Source organism: Palaemon carinicauda, chromosome 28, assembly GCF_036898095.1.
Source record: "Palaemon carinicauda isolate YSFRI2023 chromosome 28, ASM3689809v2, whole genome shotgun sequence".
NCBI lineage: Eukaryota > Metazoa > Arthropoda > Malacostraca > Decapoda > Palaemonidae > Palaemon > Palaemon carinicauda.
In genome coordinates this window covers 50,798,692-50,821,191 of record NC_090752.1, presented here as the reverse complement: position 1 = coordinate 50,821,191, position 22,500 = coordinate 50,798,692, and the positions used below count along the sequence as shown (strand labels likewise).

General features: G+C 36.4%; 1 long non-coding RNA gene across 2 annotated transcripts in view; it reads left to right on the top strand.

The window, feature by feature from the left end:
* LOC137622027 (uncharacterized) overlaps positions 1 to 22,500 on the top strand; it is a 184,474-nt gene that overhangs the window by 118,049 nt on the left and 43,925 nt on the right. For both annotated transcript variants that reach the window (XR_011040330.1, XR_011040329.1), the window contains exon 3: positions 9,868 to 9,920. This is a non-coding gene — a long non-coding RNA (uncharacterized lncRNA). The remainder of the gene's footprint in view (positions 1 to 9,867; positions 9,921 to 22,500) is intronic.

Genomic DNA, 22,500 nt, shown 5'->3' with positions numbered 1-22,500 from the left:
ATGATTATGATGATAAGTATATAAAAACTAATATAAACTGTAAAAAACAGAATACCTCGAATTGGCGTGATAATGCTAAATTTATGAATTCAAGCTGTTCTAGAGAGGCTCATTATACAAATTTAGTTTGGGAGTAAAATCTAATTTGAATGTCTATGAAAAGATGAATAGATTCGTCTAATACATGAAATGATTTAAGTCCATATCAGCATATTTCTTTCAGAACTGCTAGATGAATAGAGAGAGCCTTTCGTTACAAATAAAAGCCACTTCGGTATATTTATTCCGTAAGAATGGCAGAGGGGTCCTTTCTTTACGCCCCTTCCCACCTCTGACACTCTATTGTGTCCCATTTCCGTCGCCTTTTCAAAATATGGAAAATACTTTTCGCTTCTGAATTTCCAGAAGTCGTAATTTTATTTTGGTTAAGTTCCTTGATAGTTTTATTTCCTCTGCTGTATATTGTGGATGGGTGGGTTGGGGGGGGGGTACACTGGGTTTCTCTATTTTCAGTTCCTTTTATTCTGTTTTTGAGGCAGCATCTCCCCTATATAGTAAAGAACAAGTGTCTGGTTGTATATATATATATATATATATATATATATATATATATATATATATATATATATAGAGAGAGAGAGAGAGAGAGAGAGAGAGAGAGAGAGAGAGAGAGAGAGAGAGAGAGAGAGAGAGAGAGAGAGACCCCCTTTTTTGTTTCTTTTGTTTGATGTCGGCTACTCCCAAAAAGTTGGGGAAGTGCCTTGGCATATGTATGTATGTATGTATATATATATATATATATATATATATATATATATATATATATGTGTGTGTGTGTATATATATACATACATATATATATATATATATATATATATATATATATATATATATATATATATATATATATATATATATATATATATATATATATATATATATATATATATATATATATATAGTTTGTATGGGAAATATTTATTTTAATGTTGTTACTGTTCTTGGAATATTCCTGTGTTCCTGGTTTTCTTTCCTCACTTGGCTATTTTCCCTGTTGAGGCCCCTGGACTTATAGCATCCTGCTTTTTCACCTAGGGTTATAGCTTATCAAGTAATAATAATAATAATAATAATAATAATAATAATAATAATAATAATATTATTATTATTATTATTATTATTATTATTATTATTATTATTATTATTATTATTATTATATCTTGCGATAAACAAAGGTACTAAAAGGGAAGAAAATAACTCCCTTACTAAGTTCATCATCCTGATCTTACGGAGAGTATGTGAAGAATTCTTTCTATCCTTTTTTGAACTGATTTAAACAGGTGCCTAATCACACACACATCTGTTATGAGTCTTTATATTCTATTGTGTCTGACTGCGACCTGCAACAGTCGTCTGACAACAGATACACTGTGCAAAAAAAAAAAAAAAAAAAAAAATTTCTTTGTGTGTCCTGAGGAACAAACACGGGATTCCCACTAGGGCCTTATGACCTTCCGATGATTGGATACTCTGTTTTATGTGGACAGAGCAGATTTCATTTGCCATTCATGAATTGGCCTGAAATATGTCCTTTGTAATACATATTAACAAATATTGACCCCATTAGCTTTCAATTGGAACCGGGAAATGCGTTTACAGTTTTGTAAATAGATTCGGTTGATTGTATCAAATCTATTAATGTTTTGACATCATTAAAAATCTGTCAAATGTATTTGAGACAATATCTTTTGATATTTTTGTATAACTCTGTTATTATTTGATTTAAAATTGCTCTCATATGATGTAATTTTGTTAGTTTTTTCTTTTATGCAGTGGTCAATGATTACTATGTATAACAAATGTACATACATAGTGTATGGATATTACATTACATTGTATATAAAATCTTTGGTTAGAGTTCTCTTGCTTGAGGGTACACTCGGGCACACTATTCTATCTTGTTTCTCTTCCTCTTGTTATTTTGAAGTTTTTATATTTTTATATGAAAGAATTATTTTAATGTTGTTATTATTCTTAAACTTCTCCTGTAGTTTATATCCTTATTTCCTTTCTTCACTGGGCTATTTTTCCTGTTGGAGCCCTTGGGCTAATAGCATCCTGCTTTTCCAACTAGGGTTGTAGCTTAGCAAGTAATATTATTATTATTATTATTATCATTATTATTATTATTATTATTATTAACAACAACAACAACAACAACAACAACTGAAAACAATAATATTATTAATAATAATAATAATAATAATAATTAATAATGATAATAATAATAATAATAATAATAATAATGTTAATAATAATAATAATAATAATAATAATAATAATAATAATATTATTATTATTATTAACAAGAACAACAATAACAATAATAAACTTTGTGGTGATATGAGCTATAAAAAGGAATTGATTCCTTTATGAAATGAAAAGCAAAACCCACGTTCTTTAACTCTTCTGTTGTTGCGATGCATTTGCAACTTGATTGCAAAATGCTCTGTCGTTAAATGAAGAGACGTCTGTAGATGGTGTGGCTGTGTTCCTTTTGGAACACAGTCGTGCTACGAGTAGCCATTGGCCCTTCAGGCGTCCTTTGTGTTTCGGGTGTTGCAGGGTTAATGGATGACCCTACTTGAATACAACACTTGGAAATTGCAGTATTTGGAATTTATCAATAAAGAATCAGACAGGGTCGAGTTACTTTAAAGGGGTCTTTAAATCTTTAAACAATAATAATGCATATCCACATAACGAGGTCTTAACACAGTTAAGAGGGAATTGATGACCCCGGGAAGGGTCAAGTCTATAAACAGCTGATTAAGGTGCTAGCCATGCACCCACTGAGAAATTTAAAGGTTAAAGGTGTGTGGTTTCAGTTTCACTTTAGGGATAGATGATCACCAGAATTTCAGCCATCAAGCTCAACCACAGCAATGGCCTCCCCAGTTATCAGCTGAAACTAATGGTCCCAGGGCAGGGATCGATCTGGCGCTATACGAATGCTAAGCAGCACGTAACCACTGTACTAGCCAGCCAATAATAATCTATGACTCTGTATAGAAAATGGTGTTTGTAGGGAAATGAAAATTCGAATACAGTTCTATGGTTCAAAAACGAAGAAAAACAATAGGGGCACTCAGTAGAGAGTATGCTTTTGCCACGCCAAGCAGTTTTATTTCACTCTTAACTCCACTGCGTACTTGTACTTCGATATATTTTCTTCAAAATCTAATGCATTTGTCCTTGGGTCATAACCCACATGTCCACCAAGCATTGTTGAAATTGCTTCTGTAGTTTTTGTTTCTTAATGTTTTTCACAAACAAAAATTAAACTAACAAAATATTTGCCAGTTACTTAAAATTGCGGAGTTTTTTTTTTTTTAAAGCACTGCTGCATACTTGTACTATGATGTACTTTATCCTTGGGTCATACCCAACACGACTACCAATTTTGGTCAAAAACGGTGGATTAGTTTTTGTGTGAAGTTGCCCAAAAGCATACAAAAAAATGAATAAACTAGGAAGTAGACATGGGTGAATACATACATACATACATACCCTTTGCCAAATATAGACAGTCATAACCTATCAGAGATTAACATATGTTATGGGGCTTTTAGGAAGGGCGTGAAAACCATTACAGAATTATTAGAGGGTAAAGGATAGCGGCGACCACATATGCTCATGAGAGAGAGAGAGAGAGAGAGAGAGAGAGAGAGAGAGAGAGAGAGAGAGAGAGAGAGAGAGAGAGATATTTTTTTCTCAAAGACTTTATGCAAACAAAGATCCTACCACCCACAATTTCTTGGTGCAATGGGTCAATGTATGTGCGTAAGTTGTGCAATGCAGCGCTTAGGTCACATTTAGGTCATGAAACTCTTCGGCCCTACCTACCACCAGTCCACCAATCTATGGATGGTGTCAGTATCTACTGGGGTTTTTAGAAACGCTATTTTTAAAGCACGGTCTCCTGTAAAGACTGACTGAGAAACTGGAAGGCTGTACATTTTTGGTGCCACCCCCTCTGCATAGTTATTATTATTATTATTATTATTATTATTATTATTATTATTATTATTATTATTATTAATAAGTAGTAACTGTAGTTTGAAAAGCAAGATACTTTAAGCCCAAGGGCTCCAACATGGAATATGATATATATATATATATATATATATATATATATATATATATATATATATATATATATATATATATATATTTTATATATATATGCGTGTGTATGTGTGTGCGCATGCGTATGTATGAATAGAACTCACGAAAGTTGGTACGGGATGAGAAGAAAATCTGTATTATAGTCAGTAAAGGAAATGTGAAAAGACTTGATTGGAGTTAGCAGTTTCGTCTTATTAGTGACATGAACGGACTCACTGTGAAAATAGATATACAGGGATATCGTATTTATCCAGGAGAATGGGATCCCTTAGACACCCATTCTCCTGTATATATATATATGATATCCCTGTATATATATTCTCATTGTGATTCCGACGATGTCACCAATAAGACGAAACTGCGAACTCCAATCAAGTCTTTTCACCTTTTCGCGTGGCTAATATGTATGTGTATGTATATATATATATATATATATATATATATATATATATATATATATATATATATGTGTGTGTGTGTGTGTGTGTGAGTGTGTGTGTGAGCGCTTGTATTTTTGTATAGAAATAAATGCTTATATATATGTATATATATGAATATATAAATGTATACATATATATATATATATATATATATATATATATATATATATATATATATATATATATATATACATATATATATATATATATATATATATATATATTTAAAACATATGTGAGTTTATATATATATATATATATATATATATATATATATATATATGTATATATATATATATACAGTAAATGAGTGTGTGTGTGGGTTTGCGTGTGTGTGCGCGTTTTATTTTTTAAAGACATAAATGCTTATATATATGTATATATGAATGTATACATACATATATATATATATATATATATATATATATATATATATATATATATATATATATATATATATATATATATATATATATATATATATATATATGTATATATATATATAAATATATACGTATATATACATATATACCTACATACATACATATATTTATTTATATACATATGTTAGTTTTTGTGTATTTGTAATCATATATACATACATACATACATACATTATATATTTGTATGTATGTATATATATATATATATATATATATATATATATATATATATATATATACATATATATGTATGTATGTATGTATGTGTGTGTGTGTGTTTGTGTGTGTGTCCTATTATGCATGATTGGCGTGCAGGCATAATGTTATAATACCTAATAATAGCAGCCAACTTATTCAAACCTTAAAATAAAGCCACCATTTATTCCATCCAAGAATAATGTATTTTTACCCTCGACTCGAGAATGAAAAATGACAGTGACAGATCTCCGGAAACCAGAGAGAGAGAGAGAGAGAGAGAGAGAGAGAGAGAGAGAGAGAGAGAGAGAGAGAGAGAGAGAGAGAGAGAGAGGTAATCGCAGATTCAACCTCTAAATGAAATTTATAATCACGGCGATATCTGAGGTCAAAATCCGAGGTCAAAAGGTTACAAACAATTAGGTCAATGGAGCAGAGACTGTTATTGCTATTAAAATCACGTAATTATGGCAGTTAATTAAAGCAGCGTTGTAGTAATATTTTTTTTATTATGAAAAGACCATTGATCACAAATGCATGAAACGGATTATGGTGGGATGGAAGTTTTTGTCTTGAATAAGTCGTCTTAATTCACACGAAATAATGTTATGTTTATGATGTTGAATTGGTGAAGCTTAAAGACATTTGAAATTATTAAAATTATTATTATTTTTAAAATTGCTAGAATTATTATTGTTAAGATTAATATCCATATTATTATAAACTGATATTATTATTGAAATCTATATTATTAATGAAATTATAATCATTAAGATTATTATTTTCAGAATTATTATTGAAATTATTTTGATTAAATTTATTAAGATCATTTGAATATTACTTTTTTCTGTTTCAATAATGCTTTGTATGTAATTATTAATAGATAGGGACGGAGATAAATGAATCCGTAGTCAAAGGTTTTAAACACTCTTGTTATCGAAAATAGTCCCTGAATGGTAGGTAGGCCTCCTATTCTTTGGGCTGTTTTAATCACAATCATCACATTCTTGTTAACTGCTGGGATAAGAGTCGTGGTAGCATATTGGAAATTCCCCTGCCTGCCATCTAGCTGGACTGGAGTTCGAGTCCCGCTCAAGCTTGGTAGTTTCTTTTAGTGACTGCAACCTCACCATCCTTGTGAGGTAAGGATGGGGTGCTAGGGGGTGCTCAGTCATCAGCAGACATTGCCTGGCCCTCCCTGGTCCTAGCTTGAGGTGTTAGGGGCCATGGCCACTGATCATATGAATGTATGCTCAGCTTTAGGACAATATCCTGCTAGCTAGGGCATTGTTACTGTCCGTTGCCTCTGCCATTCATAAACGACATTTAAACCTTTAAAGAAAATAAATGCATCATCGTTGCTCTGGGTGATGTTAAAAATTACCAGTTGGTCAGGTGTGATGGATTCGAATTCATAACACCTGTATCTGTCATACAAAAAGTAATCGGAGAAAAAAACTACAAAGTTGATGCAGTGCAAATTAGAAAAAATTATGATAGCTATTTGTTCAAAAAGTGGATGCTGGATGATTTGGTAAAAGGAAGAGAGTAGTGAGTTCTGAATGAAAGTTTTTATGACATGTCTTGAAACAATTGTATACGTAGATGCACCAGGAAAGGCTTAAGAGAGCTTTTACATTGAAATGTTTATGAAAGGTCTTGAAACACTTCTACATTTACCTACAGCAAAAAGGGAATGAAATGATTTTGTAATTTTGTATCTAACTGCTCAATAAATTTCTTGAAGGAAATGTACTATTTGTATAATACAGACACAACTTGAAATGTTTAGAGAATGTCTTAAAATGCGATTATTATTATTATTATTATTATTATTATTATTATTATTATTATTATTATTATCATCATTATTATTATTATTATTACGAGCTAAGCTATAACCCTAGTGAGAAAGTAGGGGCTATAAGCCCAAGAGCTCCAACAGGGCAATATAGCCCAGTGAGGAGAGGGAAATAATGAAGTATTTGAAAAGTAATGAACAATTAAAGGAAATAAGGAAACAAATAAGTTGTATGTGAAGTAATGAACAATTAAAATAGAATATTTTAAGAATAGTAACAACATTAAAAGAGATCTTTCATGTAAAATGGACATAGGAAGATATATAAAGAGTAACATATCCTCAACTAATTTATCCAAAGTTTCTAGAACTTGCAGCCAAACTTGGGACATTAGTGTGAGTGGCAAGGGGTCACAATGAGACTAGCGAATCTAACCTAGGAAGGCCGTGAGCGGTTGCAATATATCCAGCAGTTACTTCCGTATTCCGTTTCGACTCTCCCTTTGATCTAGACTCCTCCTAAAGGGAGAATTTAACCCTTTGGTCTTATTCTGATTCGGAATCAAATAGGACATTTCATACGAAAGGACATTCAATAAGGACATTTCATGAGAAAGGATATTCAATTAGGACATTTCATAAGAAAGGGCATTCATATAGGATATTTCATACGAAAGGACATTCAATAAGGACATTTCATGAGAAAGGACATCGAAGTCATGTGTCCTTTGCTGGCCTTCACAGGACCTTTTAATTGTTCTGCTCACTCAGTGTTTTAATCCATAGAATAATAAGTTAGGAATTTTTATGAATGGGGAATACCTTTGGCAACTTGAGATTTGCAGATGACATAGCTTTGTTTAGTGATCATGGGAGGAATTACAAAAGAGGATAAAAGGTTTGAATAAAGAAAGCAGAAATGTAGGACTGAAAATGAATATGAGTAAATCTAAGATAATGTTCAATGGAAATGCAGAGACAACAAATAATAGTTATGGACGGACCTCTAGAGATTGTTAATCAATATACGTACTTAGAACAGACATTAAGTGTTTTCCCAAGACACGAGACCGAAATGGAAAGAAGGACAATCATGGGATGTAGAGCTTTTGGTAAACAAAATGAGATTATGAAGAGTAAAATGCCACTTTCTGTAAAAAGAAAAATATATAATCAGATGGTCTTACCAGTATTAACTCATGCACCAGAAACTTGGACCCTTACTAAACCTTTAGATCCTAAGCTAGTTCCAACTCAAAGAGCTATGGAAAGAAAAATGATGGCAATAACACTAAGAGACAGAATAAGAGCAACATGGATAAGAGAGGAAATTAAAGTAGAGGATATTCCAATAACTTGAAAGAAAAAGAAATGAACATGGGCAAGGCATGTAATGAGAATCACAGATAATAGAAGGACATTCAGAATAAGAGAATGGATCTCTAGAGATCGTAAAAGGAATAGGGATAGTAAGAGAAGACAATGGATTGACGAACGAGGAAAGTTTGTTGGTATAGACTGGCATAGAAAGACGCAAATGTAAGTACGTGTCTGAGGCCTTTGCAGTGGGCTAGTTATGGCTGATGCTGATGATGATATCAGGAAATTGATGGTTATTATATCACGAGATGTCAAATCATGTCTCCCCTTACGGGACGATCAAAGAGGTAAGAAAAAGTTGTCAAAAGCGGAGAATTAAATATAGCGTTTACCTTTTCGGTGTTTTTTGGAAATGATAATTGGACGGTGGTGATCTCTATCAATGTGATGTGTTCTGAAGGAAAGAATATTGGAGGGAATTTTGCAGAAGAGAAAGTAAACCACAGTGGAAGGAACTTTGGCCAACAGTAAAAAAGGCTCCATTTAGTAAAACTTTAGTGAGAGAGTGATAAAGACAGTACATGCAGATAACGTAATTAATGTTTCAACTACTATCATTATTATAGGTGCAACTACTACCATGACTGCCATTATTTATTTGTTAATTATTATTACTACTGCTATTTACAAGTATTGTTATGATAATAATCAATTTATTTTTGTTTGATTATTCTATCTTATTAAAGTTGAAGTGTAAAATAAGGAGAAATATTTTTCTTTACTAAATGGTTCTTCATTTTCATGATAAATCCTTTCCTTCTTTTCCTCACCATTCACACATAAAAGATTTGATGATTGAGCTCACAAAGCATAGAATGACACGTATGAAAATAAAGAGAATCTGAAAGGGAAAAATATGAAATTAAATGAAAATTGAGATTAATAATTCAAAGACTCGTGAGGGAATTATATGAAAGGAAACGTGGATAGAAGACATTAGTTATCCTCTATCTCTCCTTTTAGCTCTTATTTTCTCTGCATTTGGATCACACGTTTCTCTCTGGTCTTTGTTCCTCATATAGGGGACCATTCTCCCCTTCCATCCTCTTCTAATTAACGACCAATTAAGTCATTTGGGAGAGTTTGTAACATTTCAGGACAGAAATAGCTGTAATTTGCCTGGGAGAATTTAACTGCCCGTGATGTTGACAGTGGAGGAAATGGTTGCTAAGGGAGGCAGATGGAAATTAGGTTAATTATGGAGGTTAGTGGTCCAAATAAAGGACGAGTTTAAGTTATCTGTAGTTGACCTAAGGTGTGTTGAGGAAAGGAGCACACAAAGGGATATTGAAACTGTATTTTGGTTCTGGTATCAGTTATTTACTTATCTTTCGTTAACCCTTTCTTGTCATTAAGATATTTCCATTTACATAAAGTTGATTCATTGTAATAAAAATTATAATTTGCTTTCTATTTTTAGGGTGTAGAGACCGAGAAGCGCAAAGCTGCCCAAAGCACATCAGGTCATGCAAGGTAAGTTTGTCTATGAACATATCCCTTTTAGCATGGGCGAACTCGCCACTTGTAAAGGAACAGGTTATATGATTAATTAAATACTGAAGAAATTAAGTAATTTTGCATCCTGGAAACGAAAGGTATGAAAGGTTAATGAGGGCAACTGACTCTCGAGTTGGTGACTTCGCAATGAATCTACTTGTTTTGTAGCGTCTTTTTGAGCCCTAGTTTTCACTACTTTTTAGCTTTCTACTTTATCTCCGTTCCATGCAATTCAATGTCTTTTCACTTTTTACATATGGTTGTGGTGGCCTATTGGGAACGTGTCTGCCTCGCGATTACCGGTCTGGGATTCAAGTTACGCTCAAACTCTTTTAAGTTCTTGTAGTGTCTGCAACCTCACCATCTTTGTGAGCTAAGGATCGTGGGATCCTATAGATCTACTCGATGAGTCATAAGCAGCCATTGTCTGGCCCTCCCTGGTCCTAGCTTGAGTGGAGAGGGATCTCTTGTGCTGATCATATGTATATATGGTCAGTCTCTAGGGCTTTGTCCCGTTAGGTAGGGCATTGTCACTGTCCCTTACCTTTGCCATTCTTGAGTGGCGTTTGAACCTTTGTACCAATTGTCCTCTCTGGCACCAGTTCCGGGAAATAGACGCTAACCACTCAACCTGTATTTTCATCCTGTCTTCGAGACCTGATTACAAAGTGTCACGGCCACCATTCTCCTTCCCCCCGCCTGCCTTCCCTGTACAACAAGCAGGTTGTTTGTTAATTGCTTGAGCACTTGTCACTTCTTCTAATTAGCAGTCGCAAGTGGGATTGCTTGCTCCCACCTCAACGTAAGCCAATCAGGATACGCCGTGACTGCTTCTGGCCTGTATATATACAGGGTCTGAGCTGGATCGGTAGTCACAGGCATCTCATTACTGCTACCCACTGCTACAAGTCTGCCTCCCTCACCTGTATTGTGTCTCGTCTTTGTATCGTTTTTGTGAACTTCTCTGCTGGTCGGCTTTTTCGGCTAAGTATTTTGTAACCTGCACCTCTTAATCCCCTTATCTCACCAGTGTGTTGTCCAGTATTAGGACAGTTATATTATCTTTATATTTGTGTATTATTTTGTGTATTATGTTTACTTTATATGTATATGTTTACTGTGCACTGAATTAAATTGATGTTATGTTACTGAAATATTATTTAAACTTCCCATTCCCAGCATACCACAGTTACATGCGTTTCCCTTGCTTTCTTCACTTTCAATTTTTGTTATACCTTGGGTATTCGGTATGCAATTATATTTATTCTTTTTTATTTCACATTCTAACACCCAAGTTGTGACAAGTGGCGACCTTGCCAGGACGTAATTGCTAAGTTGGTGATCGTTATCAGTTATTTGTTACTCCCTTGTGTCCTGTTAATCATTAATCACTTTCTTTTACAGTGACAGTGCTTTGATTTTGTTCAGTGCTTTAATGTGTTTCTTGTATCTGATAAGTGAAGTGTTTTTTTTATTGTAAACAAAGACGAGTGTTGGTATGTGCAGTTTAAATTCTTACAGTAAAACTCGTTTGGTATTGCACTTTGTACCGCCACACCACACATGTTAGATCAAGTGCAGTAAGTAGCAGTCATAGAGTTTACTCAGTTTAAAGTGTTCACAGCCCTCACTAGTAAACTTTATCAGCGTTAGGGTTAGCTAATAAGTGCTTACTTTCGCTCCTCCATTCCGTGTGTACGGATCATTATTGTTTGTGTATCTTTATATCAAGTATCATTTATCGTTCCAAGTATCGGAGTGTCCATTTTTTTCCCAAGCCTCTCATGTTTTTCCAGTATCATTAAAAATCTTATTCAAGTATCTTTACGCGGTGTGTGATTGTCGGTGACTCAGACGCGAACACTCCATCTATGAATCCTTATCAAGTATCCTTTTCAAGTATCGTTTATACAAACTTGAGTTTGTCTCAGTCTCACACGAACAATAATCTTGGGCATAGGACTAAGGGTATAACGAGACATTAATGAGGGTCTGTCTAGTTATCGAAGGGCTGTTTCTGTTTTACGACCCGGCCGTCCTTGTCTATCGAGTGCTAGTTACAGCTAGTTCAATAATTTCATTTGATTCTTTCCCTGTATTCTTTTTATTGTTTACTATTAATAATTAACCATGTCGTTTAACCTAGATGACTTTGTTGCTAATCCATCTTCGGATAAGTTAGCAGGACCTCTCAGAAAAGATGATTGGAAACAAATTGCCCATCATTATGGCATTGAAATTCACTATAAGCTAAATAAGACTATGATTAAGAATGTGGTGGTTGAAGAGTTAGTCAGCCAAGGGGTACTTGCGGCAGTCGCCATAGATACTTTAACCCCGGCGAGTTCGGTGTTACCTGACGCTCAGGTTGAACCAGCGGGTTACCGCTCGCCTCCCGTTCTGTCACCTGTTAGGCCTTATCAGCGATTTACTGAAGTCAATCCCTTAGAACTGGAGAAATTAAAATTAGACTATCGATTACAAATGCAAAGAGAATTGTTAGAAAGCGAAAAAGAAAGAGAAAAACTCAGATTAGAAGTAGAAAACGAAAGAGAAATCGAAATTCAAAGAGAAAGATTCAAACTAGAAAGAGAAAGGCTTGCATTAGAAAAGGAGAAGCTAGAAAGAGAGTTAGAGTTAAAATCTAAAGAGGTGGACATAACAGAAAAAAACAAAGAAAAGGTACTAGAAATACAGGAAAAACAGTTAAAATTAAATGTAGGTAACATGTCCTCCCTCCTTCCTGGTTTTTCTGAAGATGATGTTGATGGGTACTTTAAAACTTTCGAGATTATTGCTAACAAACAAGAATGGCCAAAGGATGAATGGCTTACCATCCTAACTCCAAAATTAACAGGAAAGGATCTTAGGGTATATAACAGTTTAGATAGGCCTGAGGATTATGATTTTGTTAAGAAACAGGTCTTGTATGCCTATGCTCTTACTCCTGACGGCTACCGACTGAAATTCAGATCCTTAACCAAGTCCCATACCCAAACTTATGTTGAATTTGCCACTGATAAATTGAGACAGTGTAAAAAGTGGCTTGAGGCTATTAATGTAACAACATTTTCAGAACTAGTTAATGCTGTTGTCTTGGAGGAGTGGAAGAATAAGCTTCCCTTCCACTTGGTGAGATATGTGGAGGAAAGGGGTGAGAAGGAGCTGATCCGAGCAGCGGAGTTAGTGGATGCTCAGGCGTTGATGATAGACACGTGGGGGAGTGGAGCTCGTAGGCAGAGCCCCAGTGTGAGACCCCCCTCTGGTGAACACCTTGCAGGAGTGGGGCGAGGTTTAGGAGGCAACAGTTCACGTCCTGCTCCCCAGCCAGTAACCTGTAATTATTGTAAGAAACTCGGGCATATGATCCAAGAGTGTCGTCATCCTGGGTGTAAAGTGTCCAAAAGTTCTAACACCAAACACACAGTCACTTCTTCTAAGCCAATAACAGCCTCAAATGTGCCTGGTCCTAATCTCTCTCTCTTTGACCCTTTTATCTCTCAAGGATTTGTGTCGATATGTAAGGGTGATCATAAGTACCCTATTACTATACTTAGAGACACGGGTGCAGCCCAGTCCATTCTATTATCCAATGTCATTCCGAACATTTCTGATTCTTACACCGGTGAAAAAGTTTTACTGTTTGATCTAACTTGTCAAACGTCTTATCCCCTAGCAGAAATTTATCTTGAATGTGACCTTCTATCCTCCCCTGTTAAAGTAGCCATACGTCAAGACTCCTTGCCTGTACTCGGAATTCAGTTTCTACTGGGTAATGATCTCGCAGGTACCCTAACAGTTCCTCCAGTGGAGACAGTAGACCAACCTTTACCTGTTAGTCCTACACATGATCTGGATGAAAGATTTCCCCACCTTTTCCCTGCCTGTGCTGTCACCCGGTCTCAAAGTAAGGTCTTAACTGCTCCCTCCGCTAATTCTTCATCCTTAACTCCATCTTTACCTACTACTCCTCCATCCTTTGGGAAGGATGATCTGATAAACAGGGCCATGAACAAAGCAGAACTCATTCAGGCACAACAGCAGGATCACACTCTTTCTCATGTCCTTCACACAGCTACCGACAAAACAGATATAGACACCACTCCATGCTTTTATTTTGAAGATGGAGTTTTAATGAGAGCATACAGACCACCTACCCACAATAAATTGCAGTCCTGGCCAGAAACCCATCAAATAGTCCTTCCTACATCGGTTCGGAATAGTGTCATCAAATTAGCTTATGATGGTTTTGCAGGACATCTAGGTATCAGGAAGACTTATCTCAAAGTATTGGAACATTTTTACTGGCCGGGGATGCGTAAGGACATTTCCAGTTTCGTGCGGACCTGTCACATTTGCCAGGTAGCGGGTAAGCCTAATCAAAACATTCCCAAGGCTCCCCTCAAGACAATTTCTATCAAAGAAGAGCCTTTCACTAAAATAATCATTGATTGTGTCGGCCCCCTACCTAGGACAAAGAAAGGAAACGAATATCTTTTAACTGTAGTCGATGTGACCACCCGTTATCCTGAGGCATTCCCCCTTAAATCCATCACTGCCAAGTCTGTAATTGCACCTTTGTTATCTATGTTCACCTCTAAAGGAATCCCCTGTCAGATCCAATCCGATCAAGGTACTAACTTTACGAGTGCTCTCTTTCAACAGGTCCTTACTGAACTGGGAATCAAACATGTTGTCTCCTCAGCCTACCATCCACAATCGCAGGGGTGTCTGGAAAGGTACCACCAGACCCTAAAATCCATGCTGCGAAAATACTGCCTGGAGACTGGAGCAAGTTGGGACACTAACTTAGATTGGTTACTTTTTTCTATTCGGGAAGCCAATCACGAATCTATGGGTTTCTCACCTTTTGAGTTGTTATATGGGCGACCCATAAGGGGACCCTTAAAAATATTGAAAGATCAGTGGTTCATGCCCCAGTCAGACAGTCACACTAATGTAAATGCTTATGTTAAAAATCTACAAAGTAAATTACAGGAAGTACGTAAGTTTTCTAAGTCCCACTTGTCCCGGCTCCAAGGCAAATATAAAGCCCAGTATGACAAGAAAACGAAAAGTAGAACATTTAATCCAGGGGATTTGGTTTTGGCTTTTCTACCTATAACAGGGAGCCCAATGCAAAAGAGGTTTTTAGGGCCATATAAAATTAAAGAACGGCTGGGACCACTTAACTATGTTCTTGAAACCCCAGACCGACGTAAAAAACAGCAGTTGGTACATATTAATCTGATAAAGTCCTACCTTTCCAGACCACCAGAGGAGGGTACCAGCAGTTTGCCGGTGACTCTTGTAACCATTAATGATGATGTAGCTCCTGTGGCAGTGACTTTGTCCGAGGAAAACGAAGGCACCCAATCCATTGACTTTCCCTTGCCTACCAGTGCCTCATTGAATCAAGAACTATTGCTTCAGTCTGATGAGTATTTTTGTGGGCTTAACCCTTGTCAAAAACAGCAGATAATTCACTTGCTAAAACAATTTCCAACTATTACCTCAGAACATCCAGGCTCTTGCAATATTCTTAAACATGACATTCAATTAAAAGATCCAAACCAACCTCCCATTAGACAACGTCCTTATCACCTTAACCCTGTCAAGACTGAAATCCTCAAACAAGAAGTACAGTATCTTCTTGATCATAATCTAGCCGTACCTAGTCAGTCTCCCTGGGCTTCACCCTGTATCTTCGTTCCTAAACCTAATCAAACTTACCGGATGTGTACAGATTTCCGTAAATTAAACAACGTCACTGTCCGGGATGCCTACCCATTGCCACTCATTGAAACACTGCTAGATACAGTAGGAAATGCCTCTTTCATTTCTACAATAGACTTACTGAAGGGTTATTATCAGGTGCAGTTAACCCAAAGAGCCCAGGCCCTTTCTGCCTTTATTACCCCATTTGGGCTCTATGAATATCAGGTAATGGCTTTTGGACTTACTAATGCTCCTGCCACATTCCAGAGACTCATTAACTCAGTCATCCGAGACCTACCAGGAGTTCATGCCTACTTGGACGATGTGGTGGTGGTGGCGACCAACTGGAACGAGCACGTGGTGCGTTTGAGTGGACTGTTCCAACGGTTGGAGGACGCAGGACTCGTCATTAACCTCCAGAAGTCTGTGTTTGGTCGTGGCACCGTGACCTACTTGGGTCATGTAGTGGGAAGCGGTACTGTGCGCCTAAAAGAAGCCAACGTGGAGGCGATCCTTTCCTTCCCTACACCCACGACACGAAAGGAGGTGATGAGGTTCCTCGGGATGGCGGGGTATTACCGTCGATTCTGCAGCAACTTCTCGACTGTGGCGGCACCCCTCACCACTCTGACTAGCCCTGCTCAGCCTTTCAAGTGGACTCCAGCGTGCCAGACTTCTTTTACCCACATCAAGAACTTCTTGGCTTCTGAACCAGTACTAAAGGTACCTGATTATCTGCGGCCCTTCCACCTGCTGGTTGACGCGAGTGGAATTGGAGTTGGGGCAGTGCTGTTGCAACCAGATCCATCCTCCACCATTCTGCACCCTGTGGCTTTCTTCTCTGCCAAATTGAAGAGTCACCAGGTGGGTTACTCAACCATCGAGAAGGAAGCCTTGTCCCTGATTCTGGCCGTTAACAAGTTCAAATGTTACCTACAGTCTGCTTCATGTCCAATCAAAATATTCACCGACCACAACCCGTTAGCCTTCATCCAGAAATCCAAACTAACCAATCAGAAGATTCTTCGCTGGGCACTTACTCTTCAAGAATACCATCTCGAAATTCACCACATCAAGGGATCAGACAACATCATTGCGGACACCTTATCTCGTGCTCCAACAGGTTAACCTCCTTCATGTCCCACTTCGGAGGTCTTCGGTGGGGGGATGTCACGGCCACCATTCTCCTTCCCCCCGCCTGCCTTCCCTGTACAACAAGCAGGTTGTTTGTTAATTGCTTGAGCACTTGTCACTTCTTCTAATTAGCAGTCGCAAGTGGGATTGCTTGCTCCCACCTCAACGTAAGCCAATCAGGATACGCCGTGACTGCTTCTGGCCTGTATATATACAGGGTCTGAGCTGGATCGGTAGTCACAGGCATCTCATTACTGCTACCCACTGCTACAAGTCTGCCTCCCTCACCTGTATTGTGTCTCGTCTTTGTATCGTTTTTGTGAACTTCTCTGCTGGTCGGCTTTTTCGGCTAAGTATTTTGTAACCTGCACCTCTTAATCCCCTTATCTCACCAGTGTGTTGTCCAGTATTAGGACAGTTATATTATCTTTATATTTGTGTATTATTTTATGTATTATGTTTACTTTATATGTATATGTTTACTGTGCACTGAATTAAATTGATGTTATGTTACTGAAATATTATTTAAACTTCCCATTCCCAGCATACCACAGTTACATGCGTTTCCCTTGCTTTCTTCACTTTCAATTTTTGTTATACCTTGGGTATTCGGTATGCAATTATATTTATTCTTTTTTATTTCACATTCTAACACCCAAGTTGTGACAAAAGACGCTAATGGTGGACTTGGTATTATTATTATTATTATTATTATTATTATTATTATTATTATTAGCTAATCTACAATCCCAGTTGGAAAAGCAAGAATGCTATAAACCCAAGGGCTCCAACAGCGAAAAATAGTCCAGTGTGAAAAGAAAATAATTATTTGTACCTTAATTCTCTTCATTCCTTTGTCGTCTGCGTCTGTCATTATCCCTTTGTCAACTCCTTTGCTTCTGAAGTCCTTTGACAAGATGACCCTTAAGAGTGATATTTTGTAATTCTGTCATTTCCGCCATTTTCTCGTTACGAAACTGCCATCAAACCTGATCTGAAACGCAATGACCTTTGAAATGGTTTAATTGAATCTTAATTAATATATGAAAGGGAGGGTCAAAAGCCTCTTGCTTACGAAATCTGGACCAGAGATAAATGCAGCATTTGATCTTTACCGGTTGCCAACGCAAGAGCCCGTGTCTTGCATAAGGCAAGGCAATCTTTACAGACAGACGAGATAGGAACAGGGGATGTATCCACAATGAAAATGAAACCAAATTAAAACGCGGTTCCTGGAACCTATAATCTAACGCAGTTTATGGAACTTATAATCTATCTAGGTTCCTGGAACTTTTATCTAACTTGGTTTATGGAACTTATATTCTAACTTGGCTCTTGGAACTTATAATCTTACGTGGTTCCTGGAACTTATAATCTAACTTGATTCCTGGAACTTATGATCTAACTTGGTTCCTGAAACTTATAAACTAACTTTGTTCCTGGAACTTATAACCTAACTTAGTTCCTGGAATATATATTCTAACTTGGTTTTCTGAACTTATAATCTAACTTGGTTCCTGGAACTTATAAGCTAACCCTGTTCCTGGAACTTATAATCTATCTTGGCTCCTTGAATTTTTATCTTAGCTGGTTCCTCAAACTTATATTCTAACTGGGTTCCTGGAACTTATGATCTACTTTGGCTTCTGGAACATATATTCTAACTTAGTTCCTGGAACTTATGATCTATTTTGGTTCCTGGAACTATATTCTAACTTGGTTCCTGGAACTTATAATCTTACTTGGTTCCTGAAATTTATAATCTAACTTAGTTCCTGCAGCTTATGATCTAACTTGGTTTCTGGAACTTATAACCTAACCGGGTTCCTGGAACTTACAATGTAACTTGGTTCCAGGAACGTAAAATCTAACTTGGTTCCTGGAACTTATAATCTAGCTTGGTTAATAGAAATCGAAATATATCTTGGTTGCTGGAACTTACAATGTAACTTAGTTCCTGCAGCTTATGATCTAACTTGGTTTCTGGAACTTATAACCTAACCGGGTTCCTGGAACTTACAATGTAACTTGGTTCCAGGAACGTAAAATCTAACTTGGTTCCTGGAACTTATAATCTAGCTTGGTTAATAGAAATCGAGATATATCTTGGTTGCTGGAACTTACAATGTAACTTGGATCATGGAACTTAAAATCTAACTTTGTTCTTAGAACTTATAATTTAACTTAGGGTCTTGGTGTGAGCAGCAGTGGGTCCCAACGAGGCTCGTAAACATGAGAGCAAAAGCTTCCATTACAATCATCATTAACTTCCGTGTTCAGTTTCGACTTTTGTCTTTGATCAGGACATCTCATAAAGGGAACCTTGATTCCTTTGGTCATTCGGGCATGGCTCCCTTGTTTGGTTATTTAGTGAATATTAAGTTATTTCGGAGGTAATATATCCATAAGTAAATATATCATTACTAAAGTAGTTTACGCAACCCTTAGAAAATGACGATAAATATTTAGATAGATATGCACACACATGCACATGTACACACACACCCTCTTACCCGGGTATGCCTACTCTTTTTGCCTCTCCCATGATATGATATATATATATATATATATATATATATATATATATATATATATATATATATATATATGTATATGTATATATATATATATATATATATATATATATATCTATGTATATATATATATATATATATATATATATATATATCTATGTATATATATATATATATATATATATATCTATGTATATATATATATATATATATCTATATATATATATATATATATCTATATATATATATATATATATATATATATATATGTATATATATATATGTATATATATATACCTTTTATATTATAATTGTGGCTGTTCATCGATTGAAGGGTTATGGAATTTATAAAAGTGTGCACCTTTTTCGAAGGTAATGGGTTTACCAATCTTGTTTCCAATGCAAAACATAACAAAAATGATTAAATCTTCATCTTGACAAAGACAGAGATGTTTGATGACCAGTTCTCGCATTTATGATGTAGGAGAATTACGAGTTGTTTCCACCCTCCTGAGAGAGAGAGAGAGAGAGAGAGAGAGAGAGAGAGAGAGAGAGAGAGAGAGAGAGAGAGAGAGAGAGAGAGAGAGAGAGAGGGAGGGGGGGGGGGGTTAGTGTCTCTTCTCATGCTGCTTGATTATCAATTCAGCCCCGATGTGTTGGAAGGCTTCGCTGTCTTCTGTCAAAGGCGATTGGAAACAAGGTCTTGTCTCCTTGTTAACGATCGATGGAAATTAGCTTTGGATTGACTGATGCAGCGACCAGATGAGAAACGGAGGCTCTTTTCGATATCTAAAATTACCATTAACGGAAATTGTGAAGTAATTATTAATTGATAGTTCCATTTACAACAACAACAACAACAACAACAACAACATGCACTCGTTTCTAGTCTATGCAAGACAAAGGCCTCAGACATGTCAATTCCTGGCTGGGGTTTGGCTAGTTTTCATCACCACGCTGGCCAGTGCGGATTAGTGTTGTGGGAGATTTTCGTCTGATCTCTCACAGCAAACCAACCCAGTATGGGTGTCTCTGACTAATACGTCTATAGTGATCGTGGTGATCCACAGAGAGAGAGAGAGAGAGAGAGAGAGAGAGAGAGAGAGAGAGAGAGAGAGAGAGAGAGAGAGAGAGAGAGAGAGAGAGAGCACTGCTAAGAACATAAAAAATGCAGCCGCATTTTGTCCACTGTAGGGCAAAGGCATCAGATATGTCAATTATCTATGATTTTTGCCAGTTTTCATCACCTCGCTGTTCAGTGGGGATTGGCGATGGTGGGAGATTTTTGTCTGATCGCTCACAGCAAACCAATCTTGTAGGGGTATCTTTGACTAGTACACATTTGATGATCATGGCGATACGCAAACCCTTTCAATATGTTAATCCCCATGTACATTATATGGTATATCGTATTAGGAAATGTTATTTTTTCCCATACAATTTTACTCATTTTAATTGTGCTGCAGTTTAGATATTAAACAAATTCATATAATTGATATTATAAATCAATTTTGGAAATATAATTCGAGAATGCTTAGAAGAAATCAAATGTTGCGAATCATGATAGTTTTTGCTATTTTTTTTCTCAAAGAATTTATGATTACTAGTCGTTTATTATCTAATTTATACTTTATTTATTTATTTATTTACTTCTTTATTTATTTATTTATTAGTTGGGGAGGCATTCTATTTTCTGGATCAATAAAACTGATGTCAATATAGTAATTGGAAGATGAGATGTTCGAATACAATGTTTCAGTATGTTTGATGTTGAGGAAAAATAGCCAATGTTTTTAATTGATAGTTCAATCAAGGTTATTAATTTTATTTTTCAGCCATTTTTAAGTCAGCTAAGTAGCCTATTGGAAACTTTCCTGGCTGGCGTTATTCCGGATTGGGGTTCGAGTACTCCTCATTCTCGATAGTTTTTTGTAGACTCTGGAACCTCACCATCCTTGTGAGCAAGAGATGGGGGTTTAGGGGGGGTTTAGGTCTACCTTCTAAGTCATCAGCATCCATTGCCTGCCCCTCCCTGGACCCGGCTTGGTTGTTGAGGTGCTTAGGCTCTGATTATATGCATATATGGTCAGTCTCTCGGGCACTGTCAATGTCCCTTGACTCTGCTATTCATGAGTGGCCTTTAAATGTGTTGAAACTAAGAAAAAAAAGACCTCCTTTCTTCTTCTGACTCGTGAGCTGAACAGAGTGGTTTCCGTCCAGGGTCAAGGACAAATAAACACCTAATTGATCCATTGGATGAGAGAGCCTTACCTTATGCCTTATTTTTTGTTTGGGTTCCCCCAGGTCCCTCAGTGTGAGGCACCTCGTATATCCACCAGAGAGTTGCTAATGCATCTTCCGGTGTATTTTGCATCTTCCAGTCTTGGATGGTCTGGGATGCATCTTAGGTATTTATCGAGCTGATTCTTAAACACATCTACGCTCACTCCTGATATGTTTCTTAGATGAGCTGGCAGCACATTAAATAGTCGCTGCATTATCGATGCTGGTGCGTAGTGGATTAATGTCCTGTGCACCTTTCTCAGTTTACCTGGAATGCTTTTTGGCACTATTAATCTACCTCGGCTTGCTCTTTCTGATATTTTAAGCTCCATGATGTTTTCAGCAATTCCTTCTATTTGCTTCCATGCTTGTATTATCATGTAGCGTTCTCTTCTCCTTTCTAGACTGTATAGTTTTAAAAATTGCAGTCTTTCCCAGTAGTCAAGGTCTTTAACTTCTTCTATTCTAGCAGTATAGGACCTTTGTACACTCTCTATTTGCGCAATATCCTTTTGGTAGTGTGGGTACCATATCACATTGCAGTACTCGAGTGTACTACGCACATAAGTTTTGTAAAGCATTATCATGTGTTCAGCTTTTCTTGTTTTAAAGTGTCTGAATAACATTCCCATTTTTGCTTTACATTTAGCCAACAGTGTTGCTATTTGGTCGGTCCATAACATATTCCTATTTAAAATTACACCAAGGTCTTTAATTGCTTCCTTGTTTGTGATTGTCTCATTATTAGGTCCCTTGTATGCATACACCATTCCTTCTCTGTTTCCATAATTTATTGATTCGAATTTATCGGAGTTAAATACCATCCTATTTATCTCCGCCCATTCATATATTTTGTTTAGATCTCTTTGTAGTGAGTTCCTATCTTC